The following is a 26222-nucleotide window of genomic DNA, read 5'->3' as shown; positions in this document are numbered from 1 at the left end:
ATTGGGTAATAATGAAGACTTATGTTTTTACTTATTAAGTTGTGACATCTGTGAGACACTTGGTTGAAACTATCCATTGTGAGGCTGAAAATTTAAATCTGGTGCAGAGGTGAAAGTCTGGGCAAAAAGTTCACATAAGGAAGTCGTTGCTGTATATTATTGAAAGACATGCAGTAGGTAAATTTGTCTAGTAAGAGAAACGAAGTCGACACAAACTGGAATCCTAATGGATATATACCTTCAGTGAGATATGGAATGTGGACGAATTTGGAATAAAGAGGATCACAAAGGAGTAGTTACTAGGGTAGATTAAAAATCAGAAGAGAATGGCTTCATGAAAACTAACAAATGAGAAAATGTCAAGGAGAGGGAATATTCAACAATATCACCTTCTACAAAGAATTTTTGTTAAGATGAGTATATTGGTAGCATGCACAGAGCTACTTATTATGATAAAACAGATTTAATGGGTGAATGAAGAAGTCAGAGAAAGGACTGAGTATGATTGGAGGGAGAAAGTGGAGGCTCATATGTAGACTTCTTGAGAAATGGGAAAGAGGAACATAATAGACTTGCCTGATAGCATTAAGTACCAGTTTGTGGTCTACTTTCATAAGTATCATTAATATTATTTATTTAATTATAAATTATTTATTTTGACTCTATGATTTTTTTCAGGAATGTCTTGCTATTTTTGTCTAGACATTGACAATGCATCTATTAGTCTCTATTTGTTCTGGAATTTTGAAAGCAATTTCAACAACAGAGAGTCCAAGGAAAGGATGATATTTGATGCAAAGGAAATTACTATATTGATAATAATGCATCATTAAATGTAATACAATGAATTAACAGATCATTAAATCTAGTAAAGGGGAACTAGGTGAGAAAGTGGTGGGATTGAATGTTTGAGGGTTTGGATAAAATCTAAGACGTGTAGTAACAGTAGTAATTCAGGAATCAAGCTAGAAGTAAAAAGTCAGGCTTTGAAAAGTGGAATTTTGCAGTGGCTGGTTTTTGGGAGTGGTAATGTCACTGGTAATGACAAGGTCCTTCATTGTCATGGATCAGAATGAGGTAAGGTTAAAAAAAAAAGCGCTGGAAATGAGGAAGTTGGTGAACTCAGGATCAAGATGTAACATGGATCATCACTTCAGATGATGTTAACAAGAGTGCTGCCTGAGTTTGGAACTGTGCGGAGGAGAGTAAGCCAAGAGGAATGGCCAGATAGTTCTGAGAGCAAAATAATAGGATGAATTCTGTTTTTGTTGTTGTCTGTTAAGATGTTATTTTTTAGAGAAGTTTTAGTTTCACAAAAAAGTTGACAGGATGGTAAGAAGATTTCTCGTACATTCCTTGCCCTCACCCATTCCTAGTCTTCTCACTATCAAAAACTCCCTCCTGAGTTGTACATTTGCTACAATTGATGAACTTTCATTAACTCTTCACAATCACCCCAAATCCATAGTATAAAATAGGGTTCTCTCATGATGTTGTGAATTCTGTGGGTCTGGACAACAATATAATGACATATATCCATCATTATGGTATCATACAGAGTATTTTCACTGTCCTGAAACTCTGCATTCTGCCTATTCATCTTTCTTCCTAGGCAACCATTGATCTCTTCATTGTCTCTATAGATCTGTCTTTCCCAGAATGTCATGCAGGTGGAATCATACAGTGTGTGGGCTTCTCAGGTTAGTGTCTTTCATTCAGTAATATGCATTTTAGGTTCTTTTGTGTCTTTTCACTGCTTGATAGTTCACTTCTTTTTGGCACTGAATAATTTCCTTTCTAATTGTGGTGCTGGAGATGACTCTTGAGAGTTCCTTGGACTGCAAAAAGATCAAACCAGTCAATCCTAAAGGAACTCAATCCTGGATAGTCTTTAGAAGGACTGAGCCTGAAGCTGTAGCTCCAATACTTTGAATGAACCATTAGAAAAGTCAGTGATGCTGGGGAAATTGAAGGCAGGAGGAGAAGGGGGTGATTGAGGATGAGATGACTGGACAGCATCACCGACTCAGTGGACACAAATTTGAGCAAACTCTGGGTGTTAATGAAGGACAGGGAAGCCTGGTGTGCCAGAGTCCATGGGTTCCCAAAGTGTTAGACATGACTTAGCAATTGAACAACAGTTCCATCATCTAGAAATACCACAGCTTATCCATTCATGGACTAAAGGACATCTTGGTTGCCTCTACGTTTTGGTAATTATGAATAAAGCTGCTCTACACTTCTATATGCAGGTTTCTGTGTGCATATGTTTTCAAATCCTTTGGTTAAATACCAAGGAAAGTCTAGATCAAATGATGAGTGTATTTACATATGTGATAAACTGTTTTATAAAGTGGCTGTTTACATTTTACATCAGCAATGAATGAGAGTTTCTGTTGTTCAACATCTTAGCAATGTTTGTTATTATCAGTGTTCCAAATTCCGGCTAATCTGATTGATATTTAGTGGTTTAATTTTTGATTCCAGCTTTCAGATGGTAAAGAACGTGCTTGCAATGAAGGATATATGGGTTCGATCCCTGGGTAAGAAATATACCCTGGAGAAGGAAATGGCTATGCACTCCAGTATTCTCACCTGGAGAATTCCATGAACAGAGGAGTCTGGCGGGCTACAATCCATGGTGTCACAAAGAGTCAGAAAAGACTAAATAACTATCACTTTCACTTTCATTCTAAAAGTGTGAGAGAACACATTGGAAGGTTTGTGGGAAGGAGAAAAGCAAAATTTAAGAGAAATTAGGGGATGTCCACCTATCCTACAGAGTAGTATACACACTTTTCTACCATATCTCATGGCTCACTTTTATCCATAAATAGAACCTATTTGCTGATAAGTTACCTTGAGTAGAAGAATCAAGGTAAATTGGAAGTGGTCAAACAAGAGATGGCAGGAGTGAACATTGACATTTTAGGAATCAGTGAACTAAAATGGGCTGGAATGGGAGAACTTAATTCAGATGACCATTATATCTATTACTGTGGGTCAGAGATCAAATTGCCAACATCCGTTGGATCATCAAAAAAGCAAGAGAGTTCCAGAAAAATATCTGTTTCTGCTTTATTGACTATGCCAAAGCCTTTGACTGTGTGGATCACAATAAACTGTGGAAAATTCTGAAAGAGATAGGCATACCAGACCACCTGACCTGCCTCTTGAGAAACCTATATGCAGGTCAGGAAGCAACAGTTAGAACTGGACATGGAACAGACTGGTTCAAAATAGGAAAAGGAGTATGTCAAGGCTGTATATTGTGACCCTGCTTATTTAATTTATATGCAGAGTACATCATGAGAAACGCTGGACTGGAAGAAACACAAGCTGGAATCAAGATTGCCAGGAGAAATATCAATAACCTCAGATATGCAGATGACACCACCTTTATGGCAGAAAGTGAAGAGGAACTAAAAAGCCTCTTAATGAAAGTGAAAGTGGAGAGTGAAAAAGTTGGCTTAAAGCTCAACATTCAGAAAACTAAGATCATGGCATCTGTTCCAATCACTTCATGGAAAATAGATGAGGAAACAGTGGAAACAGTCTCAGACTTTATTTTGGGGGGCTCCAAAATTAGTGCACATGGTGATTGCAGCCATGAAATTAAAAGACACTCCTTGAAAGGAAAGTTATGACCAACCTAGATAGCATATTAAAAAGCAGAGACATTACTTTGCTGAATAAGGTCCGTCTAGTCAAGGCTATGGTTTTTCCAGTAGTAATGTATGGATGTGAGAGTTGGACTGTGAAGAAAGCTGAGTGCCAAAGAATTGATGCTTTTGAACTGTGGTGTTGGAAAAGACTCTTGAGAGTCCCTTGGACTGCCAGGAGATCCAACCAGTCCATTCTGAAGGAGATCAGTCCTGGGTGTTCTTAGGGAAGAATGATGCTAAAGCTGAAACTCCAGTACTTTGGCCACCTCATGCAAAGAGTTGACTCATTGGAAAAGACTCTGATGCTGGGAGGGATTGGGGGCAGGAGGAGAAGGGGATGACTGAGGATGAGATGGCTGGATGGCATCACCGACTCGATGGACATGAGTTTGGGTAAACTCCTGGAGTTCGTGATGGACAGGAAGGCCTGGCATGCTGCAGTTCACGAGGTCGCAAAGTGTTGGACATGACTGAGCAACTGAACTGAACTGAACTGAACTGTGAGTCAGAATCCCTTAGAAGAAATGTAGTAGCCCTCATAGTCAACATAGAATCCAAAATGCAGTACTTGGGTGCAATCTAAAAAGTGACAGAATGATCTTTGTTAGTTTCCAAGGTAAACTATGCAATATCAGACTAACCTAGGTCTATACTTTAATCACTAGTGCTGAAGAAATGAAATTGAACTGTTCTATGAAGATCTATAAGACCTTCTAGAACTAATACCAAAAAAAGATGTCCCTGTCATCATAGGGGACTGAAATGCAAATATAGGAACTCAAGAGATACGTGGAGTAACAGGCAAATTTGGCCTTAAAGTACAAAATGAAGCAGGGCAAAGGCTAACAGAGTTTTGCCAAGAGAATGCACTAGTCATAGCAAACACCCTCTTCAAACAACACAAGAAAAGACTCTACACATGGACATCACCAGATAGTCAATACTGAAATCAGATTAATTATATTCTTTGCATTCAAAGATGGAGAAGCTCTATAGTCAGCAAAAACAAGACCAGGAGCTGATTGTGGCTCAGATCGTGAATTCCTTATTGCCAAATTTAGACTTAAATTGAAGAAAGTTGGATAATCCACTAGATCATTCACATATGACCTAAATCAAATTTGATTCGAATCACGTCAAATCAAATCCATTATGATATACAGAGGAAGTGAGAAATAGATTCACGAGATTAGATCTGATAGGCAGAATGCCTGATGAACTATGGATGGAGGTTCGTGACATCATACAGGAGACAGGGATCAAGACTATCCCCAAGAAAAAGAAACACAAAAAAGCAAAATGGCTGTCTGAGGAGGCCTTATGAATAGCTGTGAAAAGAAGAGAAATGAAAGACAAAGGAGAAAAAGAAAGATACACCCATCTGAATACAGAGTTCCAAAGAATAGCAAGGAGAGATAAGAAAGCCTTCCTCAGTGATCAGTGCAAAGAAACAGGAAAACAATAGAATGGGGAAGACTAGAGATCTCTTATAGAAAGTTAGAGATACCAAGGGAACATTTCATGTGAAGCTATGCACAATAAAGGACAGAAATGGTATGGATCTAACAGAAGCAGAAGATATTAAGAGGTCATCTTAGTTGCTCATTGTAGCAGAATCTTTGCTACCCCATGGACTCTAGCCTGCCAGGCTCCTCTGTTGAAAGGATTTTTCAGGAAAGAATACTGGACTGGATTGCCATTTTCTTCTCCAGGGGTTCTTCCTGACCCAGGGGTCAAACCCAGGTCTCCTGCATTGCAGGCAGACTCTTTACTGTCTGAGCCACCAGGACCTGATATTAAGAAGAGGTGGCAAGAATACACAGGTGAACTATACAAAAAAGATCATCATGGCCCAGATAACCATGATGGTGTGATCTCTCACCTAGAGATAGACATCCTGGAGTGTGAAGTCAAGTGGGCCTTAGGAAGCATTACTTTGAATAAAGCTAATGGAGGTGATGGAATTCCAGTTGAGCTATTTCAAATCCTAAAAAAAAAAATGATGCTCTTAAGTGTGGCATTCAATATGCCAGTAAATTTGGACAACTCAGCAGTGGCCACAGGACTGGAAAAGGTCAGTTTTCATTCCAATCATAAAGAAAGGCAATGCCAAAGAATGTTCAAACTACCACTCAATTGCACCCATCTCATATGATAGCAAAGTAATGCTCAAAATTCCCCAAGCAAGGCTTCAACAGTACATGAACTGAGAAATTCCAAATGTTCAAGCTGAATTTAGAAAAGGCAAAGGAACCAGAGATCAAATTGCCAACATTCATCTAATCACAGCAAGAGAATTCCAGAGAAGCAAGAGAGTTCCAGGAAAACATCTACTTCTCCTTTACTGACTACACCAAAGCCTTTGACTATGTGGATCACAACAAATGGTGGAACATTCTTAAAGAGATGGGAACACCAGACCACCCGAACTGCCTCCTGAGAAATCTGTTTGCAGATCAAGAAGCAACAGTTAGAACCAGATATGGAAAACAAACTGGTTCAAATTGGGAAAGGAGTACATCAAGGCTGTATATTGTCACCCTGCTTATTTAACTTATGTGCAGAGTACATCAACTGAAACGCTGGGCTAGAAGAAGCACAAGTTGGAATCAAGATTACCAGGAGAAATATCAATAACCTCAGATAAGCAGATGATATCACCCTTATGACAAATTGAGGAGGAACTAAAGAACCTCTTGATGAAAGTGAAAGAAGAAGAGTGAAAAAGCTAGCTTAAAACTCGACATTCATAAAATGAAGATCATAGTATCTGGTCTATCACTTCATGGCAAATAAATGGGGAAACAATGGAAACAGTGACAGACTTTATTTTGGGGGCCTCCAAAATCAATGCAGATGGACAGCAGACATGAAATTAAAAGACGCTTGCTCCTTGGAAGAAAAGTTATGACCAACCTGGACAGCATATTAAAAAGCAGAGACATTACGAACAAAGGTCCATCTAGTCAAAGCTATGGTTTTTCCAGTAGTCATGTATGGATGTGAGAATTGGACCATAAAGAAAGCTGAGCTCTGAAGAATTGATGCTTTTGAACTGTGATGTTGTAGAAGACTCTTGAGAGTCCCTTGAACTGCAAGGAGATCAAACCAGTCAATCCTAAAGGAAATCAGTCCTGAATATTCATTGGGAGGACTGATGCTGAAGCTGAAGCTGAAGCTCCAATACTTTGGCTACCTGATGCAGAGAACTGACTCATTGGAAAATACCCTGATGCTTGGAAAGATTGAAGGCAGGAGAAGGGGACGACAGAGGATGAGATGTTTGGATTGTTTCATGAGATGGATGCCTGACTCTATGAACATGAGTTTGGTCAAGCTCTGGGTGTTTGTGATGGACAGGGAAGCCTGGCATTGTTGCACACCACGGGGTGGCAAAGAGTTAGACCCAGTGGTCTAACTGAACTGATAAGTTTAGAAAAATTTTATAATATAATCAATATACTAGTTAAAATATACAACCTGAAATATGAGGTTCTTACATAAGGAGACAGGAATAATGAATTTTGGGGGGTGGGTGGGGTAGTGGTAGTGTTTGGTAATCCTTGTCTTAAAGAATATTTACCTTCAAAATCTAGGAAATCAAAATAAAATCAGCATGTTCAGTTTAAAGGAGTCTTTGTTTTTAGCTATGACCATTCTATGAAAGTACATGACCATTCTATCATAGGGACAAGAAATAATATTCTCCATACATTCTCATGTAAGACATGCCTATGACAGGTTATAAAATTGTTCTTAACCATTACTGCATTGATTTTACACCACAATCTTTTTGTCCTTCAATAAAAACTATTGAATGGATTGAATAATCCAATAAACATTGTGGAAAGATTGAAGGCAGGAGGAGAAGGCGATGACAGAGGATGAGATGGTTGGATGGCATCATCGACTCAATGGACATGAACTTGAGTAAACTCAGGGAGCTGGTGATGGACAGGTAGGCCTCGCATGCTGCAGTCCATGGGGTTGCAAAGAGTTGGACACAACTGAGTGACTGAACTGAAAAGAATAAAGCAGATAACAGATAAGCCTGGTTTTTAAGTGCTGTGAATGAATAAGTAAATACTCTGCCCTAATGGAAAGTTAGAATTCTTCCCGAGCACACACCGTGGTTCTGTTCTTCAGTAATGGCTATGAAAGCTTGTAAACAATAATCTACATTTTATTAAACTACCTTGAAGTTTAATGGGACATATGTAGCTTCCCCTTACTGAAAATTTCTTTGATCACCTTAAGTTTGTAAGACATGTACACATGTATTTTTATTATAGTTTTATTATGCAATATAATTAATACATATGATTTTAGCATATTTTCAGTTAATAATAATTATTAAATAAATGTGTAATATAAATGGCAGTCTATTTGACAATCATTTTTTATTTTATTATTTATTTTTAAAATTAATTTTTTATTTATTTATTTTTACTTTACAGTATTGTATTGGTTTTGCCATACATCAGCATGAATCCGCCTTGACAATCATTTTAATGCATGTGCTTCTGCTCATCCTCTGATAAACCCTCTCAAGTTTAATTTAGGATATACATTTTCTTATTTATATTTCAGTAACTAACATATTACCTGTGCTTAATTGCTGTTTGTTAATTTTGCAAGCAATTATACAGCACTGTGGTAAAATTTTAAGTTATCTGTGTTAATTATATAATGCTAGTTGATATAAGAAATGCACATCAACTTTCCAATTGCTTACCAAACTGGAAATTTATTTTTTTATGTACACATCCAACAAAGATGTCCTGGATTGGCTGTGAGTGTCTTTTGTCTATGTGGTCATTCAAGGGTCTGCATCATTTCCAGCAGTATTCACCCTCTTCAGGCTTTCACAATGGGAGAGAGGATTCTTGGACAACTAAGCCCTAATGCCCTAAAGCATCCATTTTAATCTAACATGGAAATAGTTATACGAATCCTTGGGAGATCTTTGATCAGTCAATCAAATGAGGAAGCATGTGCCTGCATGTATGTGTGTGTTTTGTGTGTCTGAGCATGCAGTTACAAAAATGGAATAAACTGTTTACATTATTATGAAATTTTCTATTCACAAAGCAGCAAAACAGAATATCTTAAGCTTTACCATGTTATGACACATATAATTCTACATGTACAGAAAAATAAATGCAATAGTTTTATTATTAATGGACATTTAAGTATTTTCTCCAGTGTTCTTGCCTGGAGAATCCCGGGGATGGGGGAGCCTGGTGGGCTGCCGTCTCTGGGGTCGCACAGAGTCGGACACAATTGAAGCGACTTGGCGGCAGCAGCAGGAGCAGCAAGTAATTTCTATTTTTCTGTTATGGCAATGTATGAATTTGTCTACAATAATATATTGTTAAGTGTTTCTGTACTGTACTCTGCATATAATTTTTTATTATTATATATGAAAGTTCAAGAAATAATTCCCCTACTGATCGATAATTAGGTTGTTTCTATTTTTCTATAAAGACAATGCTATAATGAGTATACTTGTAAATATATTTATTAAATGCACACACATTTGTGTTTGACTGGATTTTACAAGTGAATTTTCTGAGCCAAAATATATGCACAATTTGAACCTACAAATTTGATTATATTACCCTCCAAAAAATACTATATCCATTCTTTGCAACATCATTTATTCCATCTCCATCTTGCCTCTACTCAATATTTTTGATCTTCTTAATCAAAATCTTCTTGGTCTAGTTGGGAAAAATGATATTTTTTTTGTTTTAATTTGCATTCATTTCATTACTTGTGGGCTTTCTTGGTGGCTCAGATGGTATCCGCCTGCAATGGTGGAGGCCTTGGTTCAATTCCTGGGTCTGGAAGATCCCCTGGAGAAGGGAATGGCAATCCATTCTAGCATTCTTGCCTGGAGAATTCCATAGGCAGAGTCTGGCAGGCAGTCCATGGGGTCACAAAGAGTTAGACATGACTGAGCAACTAACACTTCCACTTCATTACTTATGAGGCTGAATATATATGCATTTGTTATTTAAAATCTATTTTGAAAATTAACCATACATTTTGACATTTTTCCCTTGGATTGCAGTGTACTTGTTTTCAATTTTGTTTAAAAGAATAAATAAATAGCTGCCATTTTGAATATGTTGTTAATATTTGTCTGTTATCCACACTTTCACTTGTTCGTTTTGTAAAATTTTATTTTTCTGGATTTATATCTGTCAGTATTTTTTTCTCATGTTTCTGGATTCTGTTAAGCTTAAGAAAGTTTTCCACACTTCAAGATTGTAAAAGGTGGTGTTCCAATGTCTTCTAATACATTTTTTTTTTGCTTAAATTGTTGTAGGTACTCTCTTTGATCAATCTAAAAATTAATTTCTATATAAGATATAATTTCTTCATAGATATATAAAAGATATCTTTATTTTTATTCTAGTGGGCTTTGCTTATTATAAGACTCTCCTTTCTTTCCTCATTTGCAAAGCATATTCTTAACTGTATTTTGTTCATATATCTACTTGTCTATATCTCTCAGAATCACACTGACCTAAAAGAGCTTAAATTATGTTGTCATTAGACAAGATATATGCAAAACAGCATTACTGGCATTCTTTTTAACAAATGACTTAGACATATTCATGCATACATTCCTCATACATATTTTATAATAATTTCCAAAATTGTAAAACGGTATTGTGCTTGTTATTGAAAGGAATTTCTAGACTATCTTGATGAGAAGTATCATATGACTAGTATAATATAAATCATTTATTTAAGTTTTCTTTTGTAGTCTATGGAAAAGTTACATAGTTTTATTCATATATGTTTCAAACTCTTGTTTAGTAAACATGTTTAAATTTTCTACTACACTTTCTCATAAAATAATGATGGTCTGTAAGAAAATAATAACATTTGGACCTTTGATATCTACTTGTGAATATATGAATTTATATATACTGACCTCCTATTATCTGCCCTAATCATGTCATGCACTTTGCTTGCATTCTCTTACTTAATCTTCTCAATAAAGAAACCTGCAATATTATCATTCCTATTCTAGAGAATGGCAAATTGAAGCTGAAGTTATTATCCTCTGACAATGAATAGTGAAGGAAAACACAAATCAGACCCAAGTTTCCATAATCTTCACTCTTAACATTAGGCTTTTGTCTAAGTTCTAGTATTTTTTCATTTGGGGCTTGTAATTTGTAAGTAAACATTTATTTTAAAAAATTTGTGATATTTATTTATCTTTCTAACTCTTCCATTTTTTTTCTTTTCTTTCTGCATATGTTGACATTTATGGGTTTATTTTCAATTGCAAGTTTCAATCAACTTTTCCCAATATTCCAATAATTCAGAAAGGATGTATTTACTTGTGAACATGCTCAGAATTGCTTATAAATAAAGAATTACTTAGAAATGATCTCAAAATAGCAATTGTTATGAGAAAAAAATAAAATTTATTAATAGCATCATCTTTCAAAGTTTGTAATTTGATTTTGAAGATTTATCTCAAAGAACAAATCCACCACTCCCATTAGAATCGTGTATTTTTTGATTGACTCCACAAAATTTGAGCTAATCCACAAAGGAAAATTGTCCCCTTAGGAATAATTATGGTAATAGAAAAAGATTTACCTATCCTTTAAGCTCTTCATTTTTTGTTTTGTTTTGCTTAAACTTAATTTGGTATGTTTTAGGCTACTCTTAAAGGTCTGTCCTTTTCAGCTTTGCTTCCACTGAGAAGGTTTTGCTAGGAAGAAACTGATATTTTGAGTGGGTATCCTGCATCAGGAATATTGATATGCATTTGGTTTCATCTGTTACTGTCATTTAATCCTCACAAAAACCTTATGGGTTGGCATGAAGTGTTCAGTTCAGTTCAGTCGCTCAGTCATGTCCGATTCTTTGTGACCCCATGAATCGCAGCACTCCAGGCCTCCCTGTCTATCGCCAACTCCCGGAGTTCACTCAGACTCACGTCCATCGAGTCCGTGATGCCATCCAGCCATCTCATCCTCTGTCGTCCCCTTCTCCTCCTGCCCCCAATCCCTCCCAGCATCAGAGTCTTTTCCAATGTGTCAGCTCTTCGCATGAGGTGGCCAAAGTACTGGAGCTTCAGCTTTAGTATCATTCCTTCCAAAAAAATCCCAGGGCTGATCTCCTTCAGAATGGACTGGTTGGATCTCCTGGCAGTCCAAGGGACTCTCAAGAGTCTTCTCCAACAACACGGTTCAGAAGCATCAATTCTTCTGCGCTCAGTCTTCTTCACAGTCCAACTCTCACATCCATACATGATCACTGGAAAAACCATAGCCTTGACTAGACGGACCTTAGTCGGCTAAGTAATGTCTCTGCTTTGAATATGCTATCTAGGTTGGTCATACCTTTTCTTCTAAGGAGTAAGCGTCTTTTAATTTCATGGCTGCAATCACCATCTGCAGTGAATTTGGAGCCCAAAAAAATAAAGTCTGACACTGTTTCCACTGTTTCTCCATCTATTTCCCATGAAGTGATGGGACCGGAGGCCATGATCTTCGTTTTCTGAATGTTGAGCTTGAAGCCAACTTTTTCACTCTTGACTTTCACTTTCATCATGAGGCTTTTTAGTTCCTCTTCACTTTCTGCCATTAAGGGTGGTGTCATCTGCATATCTGAGGTTATTGATATTTCTCCCAGCAATCTTGATTCCAGCTTGTGTTTCTTCCAGTCCAGCGTTTCTCATGAGGTACTCTGCACAGAAGTTAAATAAGCAGGGTGACAATATACAGCCTTGATGTACTCCTTTTCCTATTTGAAACCAGTCTGTTGTTCCATGTCCAGTTCTAACTGTTGCTTCCTGACCTGCATACAGATTTCTCAAGAGGCAGGTCAGGTGGTCTGGTATTCCCATCTCTTTCAGAATTTTCCACAGTTTATTGTGATCCATACAGTCAAAGGCTTTGGCATAGTCAATAAAGCAGAAATAGATGTGTTTCTGGAACTCTCTTGCTTTTTCCATGATCCAGCGGATGTTGGCAAGTTGATCTCTGGTTCCTCTGCCTTTTCTAAAACCAGCTTGAACATCATGGTTGACATATTGTTGAAGCCTGGCTTGGAGAAGTTTGAGCATTACTTTACTAACATGTGAGATGAGTGCAATTGTGCTGTAGTTTGAGCATTCTTTGGCATTGCCTTTCTTTGGGATTGGAATGACAACTGACCTTTTCCAGTCCTGTGGCACTGCTGAATTTTCCAAATTTGCTGGCATATTGATTGCAGCACTTTCACAGCATCATCTTTTAGGATTTGAAATATCTCAACTGGAATTCCATCACCTCCACTAGCTTTGTTTGTAGTAATGCTTCCTAAGGCCCACTTGACTTCACATTCCAGGATTTCTGGCTCTAGGTGAGTGTGAGTGATCACATCATCATGATTTTCTGGGTCATGAAGCTCTTTTCTGTATAGTTCTTCTGTGTATTCTTGCCACCTCTTCTCAATATCTTCTGCTTCTGTTAGGTCCATACCATTTCTGTCCTTTATCGAGCCCATCTTTGCATGAAATGTTCCCTTGGTATCTCTAATTTTCTTGAAGAGATCTCTAGTTTTCCCATTCTGTTCTTTTCCTCTATTTCTTTGCATTGATCACTGAAGAAGGTTTTCTTATCTCTTCTTGCTATTCTTTAGAACTCTGCATTCAGATGCTTATATCTTTAGTCAGTTGATAATATCTTACATTCCTTGGTGATTTAAATAGTCCCCTTTAAATATCAGAGATGCTACCTATTTATTTCCCTCTTTGTTTTCAGGTAGCAAATGTGATTTCATGTACAGAAACAGAGATTTATTTGTTTGCAAGTATACTTAGATAACATTGCTGAGTGACTTAGGTGGCAGGTTGGACACTAGTTTCACATATCGATGCTGATGCTTACCCAGTAAATTAGGGTAAACTGCCTAACTTCTCTGTGCCAGAGTCTCTTCAATGGTTAAATGGAAATAATATTTATATCAGAGTGGTTTGGGAATGAAAGCATAAGAGAAGCTGTGATCAGGGCCAGGTTACAATATCTGGAACAGTATATTTATCAATAAGATAATATGTTTTTAACATATTCACTCAAAAAATAAATAGAAATATTTGCTGATATTTTAGAACTTTTTGGAAATATGTCTTTATTTAACAATATTTTTCTGTGACTTATTTTACTTAACACAACAGCCAAAATTACAAAAGGAAAACAGAATTAAAAATCAAGAGTATTTAAAAATCAGAGTTGTGGGAATAAAACAATGGCAAATTCTGGAATTTATGGGGACTTCTCATTAACAACATATTGACGTTTTATTTTATCCTGCCTAGACATCTAATACATTTAGTATTGCTTAGAAATATCCCAAGCCATAAAACTCTAGCAAATGGAATAAACAAGCCATTTTTTTCTCCTTCAGTGCTTAATGGCTCAGTTTTTGAATATACATATAGTCCAAATTTCATTTAGTTTCAAGTATCTTTCTCAAAAAAACCTTTCTAACACAGCTATTCCTTCATGCATTCTCTCGACACATATTTCATGTCATTTAACTGGAAAATTAAGAGATATATTTCAATAAATTATTCAGATATAAATTGCTGTTGCATTGAAGCATAAAAATATGATTGATCAGATACTGACAGAATGTTACATAGGGTATAAAAATTAAATAAATAGAATTTATAGTTGGTGAATCTCATAAAAATTAATTATCTAGGTAAATTAAATATATTTAATTCTAAAAATTACCATCTGAAATCAATGTCATCAAATAAATTATTGTCTTATGTTTGTCAAACTCACAAAGTTTTCTAGTCAATATTTTATAAGTGGATGGTTTTAAAAAATTCCTTGCTGTTTTATTTTTAAGCTTCAAGATGCATGTTTATCAAACTTTCTCTTACGTGTACTGTGTTCTGACATTTGTATTGGAATAAAGTATTCATGGGAACACAAATCAGAAAAAATACGTAGAAATGTGAAAGACACAGATATATGTCACTTGATTCCTTTCAAAAGCACAGACATGCTGTCCAGTTGCAAAGAATGTGAGTCAGCTAGAAACTGGCTGCTGCCAGTTCTACCAAGTCCATCTCAGCTTTCAAGGTCACATGGTTCTTGGGTCAATCCCCAGACAAAGCTTGTACATGGCAGTGGTTTCAGAGCTTTGTAGTGTCCACAGAAGGTGGGGCCCTTCTACTGAGCAGTCTTTGCCCTAGAATTTTGTTGTGCTGAAATACACTTGTTATGTTGCCTCTCTGTTGGTTAGCTCCCTCTGCCCAACCATATTTTTTCTCCTTTTCCATCACAGACAGCACTCCTCTATACATCTTCTGTATTGCTATTAATATTTCTTACTTCTGTCTCCCAGAGAATTCAATCAGCTCAAGAACTGAACCACAATGATTTGCCAACCATACTGTCATACCTGATAAGTGAAGTAATAGTTCCCTAAAACAATGTGCTTACCATCTAACCTAGAAGCTTAAATATATTTGATTCTAAAAAATACCATCTGAAATGTAAGTCCTAGTTCTTACCATCTGAACCTAGTAATTACCATCTGGAATATATGCCCTAGTATTCAAGTTGTACTATTTGAGTACAATTTTTGATTTTGTCCCCCCAACACCAGTAGAACACCAGCTTTAGTCATTTGCGTGCTTATTGTTGATCACCAATCATTTCCCACTACTGAGCTTGTATTAGTTACAAACTTAACACGGTAAAACATGGGCCTCCAGAACACATATCTAGTCCAACTCAAACAATCAGAATGACCTGCCAAATGTTCCCATTAACATTCTCCTGCAGTGAAAGTCAGGGCTTGCCTGGTGGTTCAGTTGTAAAGAATCTGCCTGCAACGCAGGAGATATGGGTTCGATCCAGGGTCAAGAAGATCCCCTGGAGAAGGAAATGGTAACCCACTCCAGTATTCTTCTCTGAAAAGTCGCATGGATAGAAAAGCCTGGTGGGCCACAGACCGTGGGGTTGCAAAGAGTAGGACACGACTGAGCAACTGAACATACAAATGCACGCAGCGAAAGTTACAGCTTGTTCCTCAGTTGTTCATCTCTTTTCTCATCATTCTTTGTGTTTTTTGTTTCTCCAGTTCCCTCAGTAGGGTGTATATTAGGGGAAAGAAAGCCAATTATTTTTATCTGATGGGTTTGGTACTCCCAGTTTGAAGTTCATCCTCATTCTAAGGTAACCACCTCCTTCTCTTCTTTGTAAGAGAAGCTTGGTATTTGCATAGGAAAAGTTTGATATTTACATTCAGAATAGTTGGAATACAAGTCCTAGTGATAGCCACAAAGCCAGAAAGGTTTCAGGAACAGAATGTGGTGGTCACAAGGACATGCATTTCATTGCATATCCCTTGAGTTGGCGGGAACCTATGGTTACCATTTGAATTACAATAAAACTGAATACTCCAGACTAGGTCTGGTTCAATAACAGTTCCATAATGGTGAGATGGTCCTGACAAAAAACTGGGTTGCCTTGAAAATGAAATTGATATAAATGACCTGGAAACGTGTCTTTCTTTAATATTCCAACATATAGGCATGCAGTTATCTATTTACAAAGTATTTCTGGATGCTTATTATATGGAGTAGTTAACATTGACCCCAAACCCCTCTAAAAGTTTTTTAAAATGCTACTCTTTGTAGATCAAGTAGGAGTTAAGCATATGGTTGTACAATAATAAAGTAAAAACAGTTTCTTCCTTCATGATATGGTGGAGATTTTAAGCAAAAAAAAAAAAAGATAAGTGCATGTAGTGAAGTCAGAAGTCAGTGCTGATGAACAGGAGGTACAGGATGCTGGGGGAACACATATAACATTCCCTCCCTAATGCAGGTTAGGGAAATCTCAGCCAAGGATGGTTGCTTATAGGAAATAAAAACCAAACTAAGAACTGCAGGATGTGAATGCAAGAGCAGGGCAGGTGTACCATGCAGGAAAAGGAATAAACCATTTCAAGCAGAAGGGCTGTATATTAAGGCCCACAGGTCAGAAAGAATTCGTTTGTCTCCTCTTTTCCTGTATTAGAGATTTCCCTTGTGGGATAAAAGGGAAGAAACGTTATGCACATTTAGATCAAAAAGTCTATTTCTCTTTTGAACTGGCCCTCATTCTGCATTGCTCTGTAGAATTATTATATAGTCTTCTGTATCTCCTTTGCTGGAAGATGCCTCCCCAGCTCTGAAGCTCTAACTCCTGTAACCTCCTCTATGACAACTTTTCTGAAGTCCCCACTCAAGTTTAATCATTTCATCCACTGTATTTGGAAAGATGATACTGTAGCATGAAAAGACTGAACAGCTGTATCCATGAACTCTTGCTAGAGTGGAGTTTTTAATGCTGATATAAAGGAAGAAGCATCGGTTACACAAAGGATAGAACCAGTATCATCTGAGGTTCTCGGCAAAACTTGATTCTTTCATCAAAGAAAGTGATTCTTTCATCATTTTAAAGCAAGTGAAAGGCCACTGGTCCCTCAGAACCAGACATAGAATGCTCACCTTAGAGAGGAAGAAGCAACAGCAGCAGCTAAACATCATTTATATGAGCCAAATAAAGCAGCTAGCCAACATCAAGCAGCACTTACTGGAGAGAAATATATCCATTCTTAAATGTTATTATATGAAGATTATTATTTGCATAAACAAGGACAGGTTATTCTGTGATCTGTTAAATGGGTTCCAAAAACAGAAGTAGTATCAATGCAAAAGCATGTGGGTACTACAGATGAAAATATATTTTGGGTGAAGGCATTTTTTTATCCATTTGTTAAGGATTCACAACTGCTTCAATAAGTGGGCAACTGGTGATTTCATGGTATGTTATTTACTATTTGTTCTATGTAAAATTGTAAAATAATTTTTTCTAATTAGTTTGTATCCGCTACTGCTCCTAAGTAGCTTCAGTCGCGTCTGACTCTGGGCGACCCCATAGAAGGCAGCCTACCAGGCTCCCCCGTCCCTGAGATTCTCCAGGCAAGAATACTGGAGTGGGTTGCCATTTCCTTCTCCAAAGTATGAAAGTGAAAAGTGAAAGTGAAGTCGCTCAGTCGTGTCTGACTCAGATACGCCATGGACTGCAGCCGGCCAGGCTCCTCCGTCCACGGGATTTTCCAGGCAAGAGGACTGCAGTGGGGTGCCATTCTAGCACAAGTGTATTCAGAGCAGGTGTCCTTCTTTTTTTCTTTCCTCAAAAGTTCCTATCCAGAGAACAGCATTGTTCATGGCATTCCATAGTATCCTTTCAGATTCAAAATTCTGTTCCTTATTTTGGGTAAAATCTTATAAATTGCTGGTATATAAAATTCTAAGTTAGGTAGGCCTACTTCTGTCTCAGTTTCTTCAGTATATATACATAATTTTTTTGTTTGTATCTTTATCTCAGCATATTCTCCTATGTCTGACTCCATATACATACATTTTTATACACATAAACATTCACACGGAGAAGGCAATGGCACCCCACTCCAGCACTCTTGCCTGGAAAATTCCATGGATGGAGGAGCCTGGTAGGCTGCAGTCCATGGGGTCGCGAAGAGTCGGACACGACTGAGCGACTTCCCTTTCACTTTTCACTTTCATGCATTGGAGAAGGAAATGGCAACCCACTCCAGTGTTCTTGCCTGGAGAATCCCAGGGACTGGGGAATCTGGTGGGCTTCCGTCTATGGGGTCACACAGAGTTGAACACGACTGAAGCGACTTAGTAGCAGCAGCAGCAGCAAACATTCACATATACATAGGTATGTGCATAGATATATGTATATATTATTTACATATACAATCCTTCATAGGACTGTAAGATTGTGAGATTCTCAGTACAGGGATTTCATTTTGTATGATTACATAGATCTAGTATATTTCTCTCATACTATACCAGATGAATGAACAATTGAGTGGATGGATTCGTGACCAAAAATTATATTGCACGGTAACGCAGTTGGGTTTTAATGTGCAATCTTAAAATAGTGCCGTGAAACTGTATTTGGAGATATTTAACTTGAATTAAAGGAAGCTATATCAGTTCAGTTCAGTCATGCCTGACTCTTTGCAATCCCATGAACTGCAGCACACCAGGCCAAAGCTATATGTTCATAGGTAATGAGTAAGAAATCAAGCTTTGCAGATGAACCCAGGGGGATCTCTGATGGTTATGCAGAATGACAGCTGACAGAGCCTATCATGTTACTAACCCTCTCACATGATAGAGTATAAAAGACTGCTTTGTTTTGCCATATTTCTATCCCTGAGGTGTGTTACATGACTTTTTTGGCAGTAAAATAGAAAGCAGAGACTAAAGCAGTCCTATAAAAAAGACTTTAGTAAAGATCCTAGAGTAATTCAAAAATATTAACACACTATTTATCCAATAAATAAATCTCTGAGATATCTATGTGTATTTTTCAATGAAATATTTTCATAATTGGATAATTATATGAAGCTATTAAAGAGTTGACAAGATGATTAACTTTTGTGAATTCCTTGGAAAGTGGATAATCAACTCAATTTACTACGTATGTATTGACTTTTCTAAACAGAAGAAAATCATGTAAAATCAAATGTCTTCTGCATCACATATTATGCCTATTTTACAGAGACAAAATGCACCAAAATTAAAACACTGAGGTGAAAGTTAGCCTCAGATTGCTTGAACAAAATTAAATAACTCTGCTTGTATTAAAAATATATATATACAAAAAAACTTATAAAAGTTTATATATATATAAACAACACAAAATGTAGAACAATAAAAATGTAATAATGTACATAACTTTCCCCTAAAGAGATCAAACTGCTCTCTAGTGCATTATCTCATTTAACCTTAACTTCCTCCATACTCAGAAAGCAACAGAATGTATTACCTGTAAATATTATGAATTCCCATTTCCCTCTGCATAGACATAGCTCAGTGAGTAAAGAATCTGCCTACAATGCAAGATACCCAGGTGCTATTCCCAGGTAGAAAAGATCCCCTGGAAAAGGAAATGGCAACCCACTCCAGTATTCTTGCCTGGAGAATCCCATGGACAGAGGAGCCTGGAGGGCTACAGTCCATGGCGTTGCAAGAATCGGACATGCCTTTCTATACATCCTGGCATAGAAAAAGCATTTGAGCTTTTTTTATACAAAAACTTTACAAGCAAGGTTAAAAGCTAAATCTAGGCTATGATGTTATTATCATCACAAGGTGTGAAAGCACTTATTTTAAGACAAGAACTCCTACAATCTAAATGTAGTCCAGTTAGGATTACAAACAGTTGAAGGAAACCATGAATTTCTTAATTAAGACAGTGAGTGAGTGAGTGAAAGTCGCGTCCCATTCTTTGCGACCCCATGGACTATATAGTTCATGGAATTCTCCAGGACAGAATACTGAAGTGGGTAGCCTTTCCCTTCTCCAGGGGATCTTCCCAACCCAGGGATCAAACCCAGGTCTCCTGCACTGCGGGCAGATTCTTTACCAGCTGAGCCACAAGGGACACACCATTTAATCAGGCTACAAGACAGAGGTTAAAACCATTGGTGGTAATTCAGTGGGCCATACATTAGTACAGGTTTACAAGATAATGGCTCTTTTGTCACTAATCTCTTAGTGCAAGAAATCAGTCTTATTCTCCTGAATTATTGCCCTTTCCTCCTTCTTGGTCTTCCAATTGTTGTTTTGATTTTCACAGCCTCCATCCAGCAGCCAGTCATCCAGGTGCACCAGGGATTGTATTTTGATATCTGTTTTTCCATACTGCTCCATAAATATTTTTTCAATCTTTGACTTTCTACTTATTTGTATTTTACTAAGTCCCTTTAAAATTTGATCAATACAGAGTACCATCATATATTTCAAATAAATGCTTTCCAAAAACATTACATTTGCTTTCTAACACTTACATGAGTTGTTTAACAAATACACGATACTACATTATTTTTCTCAGACTAATTTGTTGAAATAAATTTATACACATGTATTCTAATTTTTTAAAAAATTTCTTTACATAAATTTTCCTTAATTTAAAGGTACTGCATTTTAATTTTTAAAATTTATTTGTATATTTATATAATTTGAATATGTATCCATTATTCTTCACTAACCCCAAAGAAAAGGAGAACTTTCATGTTCATGTCTTTCTTTACAATATACTAGCAAAAGCCTTTCATATACTCATTTGAATGAAGACTTCCAAAGAACAGCAAGGAGAGATAAGAAAGCCTTCTTAAGTGAACAATGCAAAGAAATAGAGAAAAAGAATAGAATGAGAAACACTAGAGATCTCTTCAAGAAAATTAGAGATACCAAGGGAACATTTCATGCAAAGATGGGCACAAATAAAGGACAGAAATAGTATGGACCTAACAGAAGCATAAGATATTAAGAAGAGGTGGCAAGAATACACAGAAGAACTATACAATAAAGCTCTTCATGATCCAGATGACCACGATGGTGTGATTACTCACCCAGAGCCAGACATCCTGGAGTGTGAAGTTAAGTGGGCCTTAGATGGCATTACTATGAACAAAGCTAGTGGAGGTGATGAAATTCCAGCGGAACTATTTCAAATCCTAAAAAATAGATGCCAATAAAGTACTGCACTCAATATGCCAACAAATTTGGAAAACTCAACAGTGGTCACATGCCGGGGGCCAGCGTGAGGAACTCCGCCCATGGCAAAGGTCACGAGGAAGGAGGCTTGGCATACGCAAAGGCATGATCAAGCCTCAGGAAACCCCCTGTTCCCGAGCATCTAACCCCAAAACCAGAATCTGTTTTATGCTCTCACCTACACCTCTGACTTTACGGGGGGCTCTCCCCCATCACCATTTCTCTCAGAGAAGGAGTAAACTCCTAGTCAGAGCAGCTCCAAGTCAATAAAAATTCCTGGGCGTGACAAGAGTGTTTCAGCTTACGGACTCCTCTGAAGGTTATCTAGCCTGCCTGTATGGTTCCTCCGGCCACATGTGATTGTTTACAGCCTCCCATACCTGAGAGGCACGAGATGTTTTAGACTTACTAAAGGCAAATTCCTTTGGGAAGTTAGAACTTATTAGTATAGTGGGTTGGTTAGGAATTATATTGGTGAAGGGTTTTTCATCTGTTGTGTCAATAATTACTGCTAATTCCCTGCCCTGGGTGTGACGAGGGTGTCTCAGGTCAAACCTCTCTGCTGACAAACTAGCTTGTGTGACAGGATTTTCCATACTCCACATGATTGTTTACTACCTCTCAACCATAAACAGCACAGAGAGTTTGGAGTATTTTGAGAGTCTTAATTAGCATAGGGCTTTTCTCATTGTTGAGTCAATGATTGCCGCCAGGCCTCCATATCCTTAGGCACCTGGGAATATATTAATCAATGTATTTGGAATATAGAAAAGGAAATATAGTAGTTTTTAAGGTTAGCAATACTAGACTTTTTGAGTTAATGAATTTTCTCTTTTGTAATAGATCACTGTACTTTGTTACAAATCACTGTGTCCTTGCTATGTAAAAATGTAACTTTATCTTAAGACTAAATAGATCTTAAGGGGAACATTGGGGAAAGGATTTTCATTTGTTGGGCTGATGTTTGCTGCTAAATCTCCATATTCCCTGTCCTTATAATGAATATAACTAGCATAGAGGAGAAATAAGTATTAACTTTTAAGATTAATCATGTTAACCTTGGGTTAAATAAATTCCTTTCTTGATTGTAACTCACTATACCCTCACCCTATAGGAATGCAACTTTATTTGGAGGGTGGTGCCTGGCTTAAGAAAAAACACCCTTGGAAGAAATAAGTTTTTGGTTATCAGAAAGAAAGGATCATAAAATGTCAGCAGGTCTCATGGCCAGAAGATGATGTAAAATCCCTAAGACCTTTTTATGTGAAGCACCTGATTTTGATAAAGGTCAGGACTGCTGACCCCTGTGTGACTCTGTATTCATCCCAATGTGTAACAAAAGGTATATAAGCAAACCCCAAAATAAAGAAATCGGATCAGTTTCCGGAAAGACTGATTCCCCTATGTCGTTTCTTTCTTGCTCCCCGTTTCTCTGGCTGAATTCCCATCTGGAGCATGGATGCTATTCCATATAAACCAAGTTATTCAGCCTCTTTTTCTCCACTAATTTTCCTACTACACTATCCTACTACACTACTACACTATTCTAATCTCTCTATATATCTGTAATTAAATATGTATTTTTCCAACAACGCCAACTCCGTCCCCACCTTCGAATCACCCTGGATCCACCGGGGCTGGACCCCAGCAGCCACAGGACTGAAAAAGATCAGTTTTCATTCCTATAATGAAAAAAGTGAGTGAAAGTCACTCAGTCATGTCAGACTCTTTGCGACCCCATGGACTATACAGTCCATGGAATTCTCCAGGCCAGAATACTAAAGTGGGTAGCAGTTCCTTTCTCCAGGGAATCTTCCCAACCTAGGGATCAAACCCAGGTCTCCTGCAATGCAGGTGGATTCTTTAACAGCTGAGCTAGCGGGGAAGCCTGATAACAAAAAAGGAAATGCCAAAGAATGCTCAAATTACTGCAAAGTTGTACTTATTTCACATGTTAGCAAGATAATATTCAAAATCCCTCAAGCTAGGCTTTAACTGTACATGAATCGAGAACTTCCAGTTTTACAAGCTGAATTTAGAAAAGGCAGGGGAACCAGAGATCAAATTGCCAATATCCATTGGATTATAGGAAAAAGCAAGAGAATTCCAGATTACCACATGCTTCATTGACTATGCTAAATCCTTTGACTGTATGGGTCACAAAAAAAAACCATGGAAAAAATTTAAAGATGTAGGAATACCAGATCACCTCACCTGCCTCCTTAGAAACCTGTATTCAGGTCAAGAAGCAACAGTTAGAACTGGATATGGAACACAGACTGGTTCAAAATTGGGAAAGGAGTACATCAAGGCTGTCTATTGCACCCTGCTTATTTAATATATATTCAGAAAACATCATGTGAAATGTAGGGCTGGATGAATCACAAGTGGAGTCAAAATTGTTGGGAGAAATATCAATAACCTCAGATATGCAGATGACACCACCCTTATGGCAGAAAGCAAAGACAAACTAAAGAGTCTCTTGATAAAGATGAAAGAGCAGAGTGAAAAACCTGGCTTAAAACTCAACATTCAAAAAATGAAAATCATGGCATCTGATCCCATCACTTCATGGGAAATAAATGGGGAAACAAAGGAAATAGTGAAAGATTATTTTTTCTTGGACTCCAAAATCACTGTAGACAGTGACTGCAGTCATGAAATTAAAAGACACTTGCCTTTTGGGAGAAAAGCTATGACAAACTTAGATAGCATATTAAAAAGCAGAGACATTACTTTGCAAACAAAGGTCCATATAGTCAAGGCTATGGTTTTTCCAATACTCCTGTATGGATGTGAGAATTGGACCATAAAGAAGGTTGAGTACCAAAGAACTGATGTTTCAAACTGTGATGTTAGAGAAGACTCTTGAGTGTCCTTTGGACTGCAAAGAGATCAAACCAGCCAATTCTAAAGGAAATCAATCATGAATATTCATTGAACGGACTGATGCTGAAGCTGAAGCTTCAATACTTTGGCCACCTGATGCGAAGGGCTGACTCATTGGAAGACTCTGATGCTGGCAAAGGCTGAAGGCAGGAGAAGAAGGGAATGACAGAGGATTAGATGGTTGGATGGCATCACTGACTCAATAGCCATGAGTTTGAACAAGCTCTGAGAGATGGTGAAGGACAGGGAAGCCTGGCATGCTGCAGTCCATGGGGTCACAAAAAGTCAGACATGACTGAGGAACAAAACAACAATAAATACTTCTGTATCTCAGCTAGATGTACAACTAATTATGCATGAGAAATCAGACTGAAGGCTAACTGCTTTGAAAGGATCTTAAGTAAACAAATTAGCTAAATAAATAACACTTAATAATTTCCTGAATAATATAATAAATATTAAAATAATTAAACTTGAACAAAATCTATATTTTGAAGTACTTTTTCTAAATTTTAGACAGCTACTGCTACTGCTAAGTTGCTTCAATCGTGTCTGACTCTGTGCGATCCCATAGACGGCAGCCCACTAGGCTCCTCTGTCCCTGGGACTCTCCAGGCAAGAATACTGAAGTGGGTTGCCACTTCCTTCTCCAATGCATGAAAGTGAAAAGTGAAAGTGAAGTCACTCAGTCATGCCCAACTCTTAGCAACCCCATGGACTGTAGCCTACCAGGCTCCTCTGTCCATGGGATTTTCCAGGCAAGAGTACTAAGTATATATAAATCTTTTCTGACTATATTTTTAAAACATCATGATAAACTTTTTAAATGATTATACATACAATTACATTTGATAGGGTTTCCTGTGTGGTACTAGTGGTAAAGAACCCACTCGCCAATACAGGAGATGTAAGAGACACAGGTTTGATCCCTGGGTTGAGAAGATCCCCTGGAGGTCATGGCAACCCACTCCAGTATGTTTGCCTGGAGAATCCCATGGACAGAGGAGCCTGGCAGGCTACAATTCATAGGGTAGCAAAGAGTCAGACAAAACTGAAGCAACTTAGCATGCACATATATTGGGTAATTTCTTATTTCACCTACCTTCTAATGTCAGTCCTATTATTCAGAAATATTTTCTCAATGCTTGCCATCATTAAGATTAAACTAATTTCCATAAAGTTTTAAATATATATTAAGCAAATTTGGGGGGCTCCAAAACCACTACAGATGGTAAGTGCAGCTATGAAATTAAAAGGTGCTTACTCCTTGGAAGAAAAGTTATGACCAACCTAGACAACACATTAAAAAGTAGAGACATTATTTTGCCAACAAAGGTCTGTCTAGTCAAGGCTATGGTTTTCCCAGGAGTAATGTGTGGATGTGAGAGTTGGAGTATAAAGAAAGCTGAACACTGAAGAACTGATGCTTTTGAACTGTGCTGTTGGATAAGACTCTTGAGAGTCCCTTGGACTGCAAGGAGATCCAACCAGTCCATTCTAAAGGAAATCAGTCCTGAATATTCATTGGAAGGAATGATGTTGAAGCTGAAATTCCGATATTTTGGCCACCTGATATGAAGAACTGACTCAGTGGAAAAACCCTGATGCTGGGAAAGATTGAAGGCAGGAGGAGAAGGGGACAACAGAGGATGAGATGGTTGGATGGCATCACTGACTCAATGTTTACTCAATGTTTACTCAATGAGTTTGAGTAAACTCCGGCAGTTGGTGATGGACAGGGAGGCCTGGCATGCTACAGTCCATAGGGTCTCAGAGTTGGACACGACTGAGGGACTCAAGTGAACTGAACTGAATTGATTAAGCAAATTATTTTAAAGTAATGATAAAACAAATAATGCACTTCAAATGATCCACATCATTCTCAGTATATCCAGTGTTTTCAACAGGGAAGCATCATGTAGTCTCTAACTTCTATCCTCTAGAAAGGAAACCTCTTTTTAGGTGATAGGCTAATATCTTGGATAACAGGGCTCACAGGTCTGTGCTAACCTTCCTTCTGATAAAAAGTCCTACTTCCCTAC

This window comes from Budorcas taxicolor, chromosome 6 (genome assembly GCF_023091745.1).
Source record: "Budorcas taxicolor isolate Tak-1 chromosome 6, Takin1.1, whole genome shotgun sequence".
In the NCBI taxonomy this organism is placed as follows: Eukaryota; Metazoa; Chordata; class Mammalia; order Artiodactyla; family Bovidae; genus Budorcas; species Budorcas taxicolor.
This window is presented reverse-complemented; position numbering follows the sequence as displayed.